Here is an 8,785-nt window from a genome sequence, read left to right on the forward strand (position 1 = left end):
GGGGGTGGCGAGGGCGGCGCGCGATGTGGCGACGGGCGCGGCGAAGAAGTTTTGATCGAGAAGAACTACTGGTGGTCGATGAACTGATTTTTTCGTAGGTTCCATATATATAGGAGGGGTCTTTAGTGCCGGTTGGAGTCACCAACCGGTACTAAAGGCCAATTTTCGCCAGGCCAAGGGGCGGGAAATGGCCCCTTTAGTACCGGTTCGTGCCACGAACCGGTACTAAAGACCCCCCCCCTTTAGTACCGGTTGGAGCCACCAACCGGTACTAAAGGTTGTGCGCTGCCACCGGCGGTGCACAATGTTTAGTCCCACATCGCCGAGCGAAGGGCAGCCGCACTGGTTTATAAACCTAGCCGCGGCTGCTCCTTAAAGCTTCTCTATATAGCAGGCTTCTGGGCCTAATTAACTAGGGCGCGCTGTCCTGTGAGTCCGCTGGCCCTTCTGGGCCTGCATTTGCACACCCTAGGTCTGGCAGGCCCACTGGGCAGCGTGCCAACAAATTTTTTATATAGCGGGAAATGGCCCCTTTAGTACCGGTCCATGCCACCAACCGGTACTAATGGTTGTGCGCTGCCACCGGTGGTGCACAATGTTATGCGGGTGAAATGATGATACCATGCCAAGTTTCAACATTTTCATAATTCATTTTGTAGTGATTTTCAATTTCACGGTCATTAAGCTCTCTAAACAATTAGGTAAATGATCGAAAAACAACAAATGATGTTAGAACATGTTAAAAATTGATGACGTCGCTTTGAATGCTGCATACTGAACACAAAAGAAGTCCGGAGTTCAAATAAGTTTAAAAAACATTGAAGTGGCCGTGTAACAGATGAGTTCTCGTCCGAAACCCTGATACTCCGAAAGAGTTTGTCCAGTTTGTACACGAAGTGCATCCAGTTTTTGCCGTGGACCTCTCTACTCTTTCGCGCATGCTATGCGGGTGATATGATGATACCATGCCAAGTTTCAACATTTTCAGGATTCATTTTGTAGTGATTTTCAATTTCACGGTCATTTAGCTCTTTAAACAATTAGGTAAATGACCGAAAAACAACAAATGATGTCAGAACATGTTAGAAATTGATGACATCGCTTTGAATGCTGCATACTGAACACAAAAGAAGTCCAGAGTTCAAATAAGTTTAAAAAACATTGAAGTGGCCGTGTAACAGATGAGTTCTCGTCCGAAACCCTGATACTCCAAAAGAGTTTGTCCAGTTTGTACACAAAGTGCGTCCAGTTTTTGCCGTGACCCTCTCTACTCTTTCGCGCATGCTATGCGGGTGATATGATGATACCATGCCAAGTTTCAACATTTTCAGGATTCATTTTGTAGTGATTTTCAATTTCACGGTCATTTAGCTCTCTAAACAATTAGGTAAATGACCGAAAAACAACAAATGATGTCAGAACATGTTGGAAATTGATGATGTTGCTTTGAATGCTGCATACTGAACACAAAAGAAGTCCGGAGTTCAAATAAGTTATTAAAAATAAAAAAGAGGTGCAATGCTGGTTAATTTGCTTCAAGCCATTCGGAATTGTGTAGACTGCACTGCACATAGCTCAGTGCAATCTATGCTATTCCGCAAGGCTTGAAGCTAATCAACATGCATGTGAGCATTGCAACTCTTCGTCATTGTTTGTGCACTCACGGCTTATAAACCGCTCATACTGCCTCTCTCTTGGCGAGGTGGGACTAAAAATCAGCTTACAAAGAAACTCTAGTACCGGTTCATGGCATGAACCGGTACTAAAGGTCTTCGTGGGGGCCCCAGCCTGACCATAGCGTGACACAGCCTCATTAGTACCGGTTCGTGGCATGAACCGGTACTAAAGGTTACCCACGAACCGGTACTAATGATGCCCGCCCGCCTAGTCGTTGGAACCGGCACTAATGGTCACATTAGTGCCGGCTGAAATTCAAACCGACACTAATGTGCTTCACATTTGACCCTTTTTCTACTAGTGGGAGGAAGTCCAGTCGACTGGCCAGGGGTTGGCTAATCCTTGCAGTAAAACCAAGTCGACTGCCAGCCCCGGACCGAGTCAGGAAGGATCATCGCTGGCAAAGTACTCTTGCTCCTCATCTGGATCCCCAGACCACCGCACATCTGGATCACCCGCGTCCTCTCGTCACTCGACTTGGCCTTTTTGACCGACTGGGAACGGCAAGTGAAGATGTGTTTGAAAAGCCCCCAGTGCGGTCGACAGCCCAAGAAGTTTTCGCACATGGACACGAAAGCGGCCAGATAGACTATGGTGTTCGGAGTGAAATGGTGGAGCTGAGCCCCAAAGAAGTTCAAAAAACCCTGGAAGAAAGGGTGGGGAGGCAGCGAGAATCCGCGATCTACGTGGGTTGCTAGGAGGACACACTCACCCTCTCTAGGCTGCGGCTCAGTTTCGTCCCCCGGGAGCCAAGCCGACTTGTGGGGGATCAATCCCCCCTCCACCAGGTCGTCGAGGTCGTCCTGCGTGATTGCCGAGCGGATCCAGTCGCCCTGGATCCAGCCCGCTGGCAGGCCAAACCTCGACGAGGATCCGCCCCGGCTGGTCCGCTTGCCCTTCGTGCGTTCCAGCGCCGCCATCTTATCCTTCCCCATGGTGGCAGATCGAGCTCGAGCGAAGGTCCGGCGATGAGGCGGAAGCAAGAGTGGCGGAGAGATCGGGAGAAAGAGAAGAGAGAATGGTGGCGTGCGGAGTAGAGGCCTGGCCCGAGACCTTTTATAAGACCTTCCGCCGAGTGGCTGACTAGTGGACCCAAGCGATCTAAACAAATCCCACAACAGTCGCGCGTGCAGTATGTGGCGAAAAAGGTGGCGTGGGGATCGAGGAGACTTACCTAATCCGCCCCGACGACCTCGTTTCCTCCCATGTGGCGCGCTTCCCAAAATTCAAATCCCGCGAGATCCGCGGAGAGCGGAACAACCTGTCAGACTGAAGACAAACACCCTCTACATCATCATTCGGAATTCAACCATGAAAGTTCACTCGACAACAACCAAGAATGGACCAAGGCGACTGAGAAAGGAGTCGGCGTCGTCTCCTCAACTCATTGTTTCAGGACAAGGCATATTCATAGCACAAAGAGTGGGTCGGAAGTGTTCTCAACCCCTTCCTCATTCGAACCCTGATCCATTCGGGGGCTAATGATGAAGCTATGTACCTAGGGTAGGGTCATGGACCTGTCCAGCATACCCTCCCCGAGGACATCTTTACAAAGAATCAGAAGCAGTCGAAGAGAAAATATCATCCACTCGACCATGAAGATGTGCTCACTCGACTTCCTTGAAGACACTCGACCACCAGAAGACGAGAAGCCCTCCACTCTGCAACGGTCGCGACTTAAACCATAGCATTATGGGCATTTATAACACTTTATTGTAGACGTTACCAGTAACGCCCCACCTTTATGAACATTGAACCTTGTGTAACGGAGGGGAGCTGGGGTCCTGGCGCACTCTATATAAGCACCCCCCCTCCTCTGGGAAAGGGGTTCGCACTTTTGTAAACACACACACACACACACGTATAATCCAGTCGACCGCCTTAGGGCACCGAGACGTAGGGCTGTTACTTCCTCCGAGAAGGGCCTGAACTCGTAAAACTCATGTGTACAACTACTCCATAGCTAGGATCTTGCCTCCTCATACCTACCCCCCATTCTACTGTCAGTCTTAGATCCACGACATCGGGAGGCGGATCCGTTGACTGGGAAGACTTTGGTGGACCCATGACTCCGTTCCCTCTGCTCGGCCTTCGTCTTCTATCATAGTTGTATTAGCCCATCATTCTAACGGTACAACTCTATTTTTTGAGAAAATTCTTTTCCCACTCTTATAATAGAAAGTGCTTTGTACACTCTACAATGCCTATGAAGCTGACTTAGAAATAGATGCCTCAAGAATGCACATGTCTGATGACCGCACATTACTCATTACCCAAGTGAAAAAGTGTTATATACATTACCCAACTTCATGGACTCAACTCCCCTGATGTACTCCAGGGTGCAGTTGGGTCACTGGTAAGTGGGCCAACTTGGTTTCTGGCCCACATGTCAGTGGCCCAACTGTGCCCTGCAGTATGTCAGAGGTGCCTCGTCCCAACTTCGTTGGAGTTTTCAAGCAATCGGTCTAATTCTGCGTAAGAATTGTTGCAAAGAAAAGTCTGCAAACTTGGGCTGGAACTTTCTGAAAGATCGTGGATGTCGCCTAGAGGGGGGTGAATAGGCATTTTAAAATAATTACGGTTTAGGCTTGAAGAAATGCGGAATAAACCTAGCGGTTAATTTGTCAAGCACAAAACCTAAAACAACTAGGCTCACCTATGTGCACCAACAACTTATGCTAAGCAAGATAAGCAACTATGTGATAGCAAGATATATGACAAGAAACAATATGGCTATCACAAAGTAAAGTGCATAAGTAAAGGGCTCGGGTAAGAGATAACCGAGGCACACGGAGACGATGATGTATCCCGAAGTTCACACCCTTGCGGATGCTAATCTCCGTTTGGAGCGGTGTGGAGGCACAATGCTCCCCAAGAAGCCACTAGGGCCACCGTAATCTCCTCACGCCCTCGCACAATGCAAGATGTCGTGATTCCACTAAGGGACCCTTGAGGGCGGTCACCGAACCCATACAAATGGCAACCCTTGGGGGCGGTCACTGAACCCGTACACTTTGGCAACCCTTGGGGGCGGTCACCGGTACCAGTCAAATTGCTCGGGGCGATCTCCACAACCTAATTGGAGACCCCGACACTTGCCCGGAGCTTTACACCACAATGATTAGCATGACCATGCAATGCAACAACCAATAATGCATGCGTATGAGATGCAAATGCTTAGGAACAAAACCGAGAAAACTCTAAAGACTTCTCCACAAAACTCTCCGAAACCTCCACAAAACTCTCTGAAACTTCTCCCCCATTGGCATCGATTGCCAAAATGGGCGAAAATCTTAGAAGGCCAATATAGATTGAGTTCCTCCAGAAGTTGTGTATGTCTCAACAAGAGAGTGGAATGCACTACACATATCCAACAGTAAATACTTGGAGGAAGACAAACTATATTGAGGCCCAAAGATTGCAAAAGAAAGATATGCCACAAAGACATAACAAAGAGAGACACAAGCAATCAAGCAATCGAAAGGTACCAATTGAAGCAAGCAATCAAAAGATACCAATTGAACCAACTAGGCCAATGATCCTACGACCCACAAGAAAGAAAGATATTATGACATGAGCAGAGGAGTGTTCTAAAGAAACTAGAGAAGCTCCCCATGATTTGTGCACATCAAGAATTTTGTATTTGGATACAAAGTGCACAAAATAGGATCATAGCTCCCCCAAAATCAATAGAAACTCACACCAAGTGCGAGTGAGAATAAAAGAAACTAAGCCTAGTACATGCAACTAACACATGGTTGAGCAACAAGTGAAAGAGGCAACTTAAGAATGGGCTCAACCAAAATGATGTGTGAGTCAAGGCAATGCACTTGAGAAGACTTAATGTACGGATGAGCATTAAGCATCAATAAAGTCTTGAAAGAATGAGGCACACGGTGCAAGGCCTATCATTCCCACACACAACTAGCAAATGGGTTCACAAGCTTACTAATAAGCATAAAAAGAACCTATGCTTGTGACAACCCGTGGTGAAGATAGAAGATGAAAGCCTCATCAAGACGAGGGATACCAATAAGATGGCAAAAGCCTCGTAAAGATAAGCATGAGGAAATTAATCTTCACCACACAAGAGTGCATCAAGATGCAACGAGATAAGACACGCACTCAAGTCAAAAGCTTTCACGGAGCCACCAAAGAAATAACATAAGAAAGATAAGGTGGACGTGAAAGAAAGGATATCAACTAGATATGCAACTTTTCTCAAGTGTATAAGATTCTAGGTAGACGAAATCATGAAGATATATATCTACAAAGAAGGATGTACACCCGAAATAGTTGCAACACGAGGAACAAGATATCCACAAGGAAATCATAAATATACCAATAAGATATTTGCTTGAAAGCATAGCACATGGCTAGATACAGTCTTATTGTATACAAATGAATTCCTACTACACAACTATCAAAGACATCACAACTAGCAACATGAGATCATCGTTGAGATGCTTTGAGAAAGGAAACAAGTATCACAAGATGGAATAAAAAAACATGCTAAGATGCAACCTACACAAGGTTGATGCAAGAAATGTGTGCATGAAGTATATGAAGATACTTGTTACCGAGATAACATTGGAAGGATGTAGTAGATACCAATTGAAGGTACAAAGTAGTTCATTGATCATCCTAGCTTGACTCCAATAAGCACATGGTGACAACACCTTCCTTGTGAGTGAGCCGAAAATCCAATGCATCTCCACTTGTTCCTAGAACAACAACACAAACAAAATGGTACCCAAACTCATTGGGACCAAAGAGTTAGAGAACCAACAATACATAGGACAAACTCCACATAAATATGTGCATATAGATATGAAAAAGAATTTCATGCACATCTCATCCAATTTGAGACTTGGTGGAGTTTCCCTTATATATTGGGTCTAAGAAAGAAAGCATGCCAAAGATACTACACGAAGCTAATATGCATGCTCAAGACTTTCAAGAACCGATACCAAAAGACAAAGAAAAAACAAGAGAAGAAAAGATACCGAACGAATAAATCATCACTTGGAGGGTATCCATAATGGATACAACAAGGAATGAGATATCCATTGATATACTCAAAAAGAAAGATGTCAAACTCCCAAAAGAGAGAATGGTTCCAAACAAACCAAGCCCTCTACAAAGTTTCATGATGGCACAAAGCACCAAAAATAAACGGCTTGCCTTCCACAAACACACACTTGATAAGGATCACAAGATGAGTGTTTTATAGAGAATAGGATAGCTCCCCCAAGACTAGTGCATTAAAGAGAATTTTCATTTGAATACAAAATGCACGAGGTGGGATCACCACTTTCACTATATCTAGAAAACACTACACAAGGTCAAGAAATAAACAAGATCCATAAGTGGTATGGAAGACAAAGGGAGTTGACACAAACCTTGGCAAGAGAAAGGGCAAAAAATAGCAAATGCCAATGTAAAGATGATCAATAATTTCTACCACACATAAGTGAGTACCAATTGTCAAAAGACAAGAAGTATATGGAAATAATTCCCGGTGGTAGATAACAAGGATATCCGACATCATCTTCGCACCAACAAAAAGCAAATTGCAACTTGTAGAGCTAACATGCCACCTAGGAACAAGATAATTTACAATATCAATTCTAGGTGACAATATCTCAAATGTACACATTTTCTAGGCTAGTAATATACACATAGCATATTACTCCCCCATAATGTGATACCAATTAAACACTTAACAAGAGGCAATTAGAGGATCCAGCAAGAGATAATTAATGGACTATTTAGAATTTGAATTTCTCATGAGAAGACATACCACATAGCAACTAGACAATCTTGTAATATCAATACTAAATGGTATTCCTCATGTACACACATTTATAGGATTGTGAGGTGCACAAAGCACATTACTCCCCCATAACGAGATACTCCATTAATCTCTCACAAGAGCCAACTAAGATATAAGAAGAAGCAAGAAGGCTCTACGCACGACACACACGTACATGATGTCCAAACCAACACACAAGTTGGAAGCACAACATATACACACACATGCAAGGAACAAAGCCAAACATGCAAAGGGGCAAGTAACTTTCAATGTAAACAATTTAAGCACGAGTTACCGCAAGGAGGAACATTGGATATAAGATAGAAACTTGATAATCCGAATGACTTGGCTTGAGACAATAAGTATGATGAAGTCCCCTTAATTCTTCATGATATAGCCAAGTCTCCAATGACCTCCAACAACACCTATTGATCAAGTATGAGCTAGTTGGTCCCCAACCAAGTTGGGTCCTAAGAGGTTAGTCACAATAGGCTTGGCTACCCAAATGGTTCTTTGCTTCAAACCACTTTGAGTACCAACAAACTTGGCAACCACATTGCCAACCTTATCCTTCCCAAGAGAATAGACATCATCAATAATAATTGGGTTGGATAAGTTACCACTAGTGCATGAAGAGGTGAGGTGACCTTTCTCGCGACATAGGTAGCAACGTTTACTCTTCACTTTCTTCTCACTTGATTTCTCAACTTGAGAAGCATAAGCTTGAGTCTTCTTGGGAAGAGGCTTTTCTTCAACTTGAGGTTGAGAATGAGAGTGTACTTGTGGCCGCTTCCCTTGTTGCTTGTCACTAATGGGCTTATTCTTTAATGGGCAAGATCTAACATGATGCCCTTCTACTTTGCACTTGAAGCAAACAATCTTGGCCGAATTCTTGACTTGTTCTTGGCCCTTCCTTTTGTTCACCTTGGACTTCTTCTTGTTGTTGGAGTTGAATCCAAGTCCACCTTTGTCATTGGGGGATTTTTGCACACTCAAAATATTGTTGAGTGTGGATTTCCCTTCATGACTCTTTTCCAAGTCTTTCTTCAAAGAAGTGACTTGGGCCTTGAGCTCTTTGATTTCCTCTACATGGTTAGTCTCAACACAAGTACTAGAGGAAGTATAAGCTTCATCGTTAGAGCAACAAGGCAAGGAAAGCAATTCATCACAAGATGTACCAACATTGTGAGTAGATGAATTACTAGGACTAGCACATGGCAACATAGCATTTTGACTAGAAGTAGTGCTAGTATCCACATGAGGCTCGCTAGATGTTACCTTAGCAATCATGGC

The sequence above is a fragment of the Triticum dicoccoides genome, chromosome 2A (assembly GCF_002162155.2).
Source record: "Triticum dicoccoides isolate Atlit2015 ecotype Zavitan chromosome 2A, WEW_v2.0, whole genome shotgun sequence".
In the NCBI taxonomy this organism is placed as follows: Eukaryota; Viridiplantae; Streptophyta; class Magnoliopsida; order Poales; family Poaceae; genus Triticum; species Triticum dicoccoides.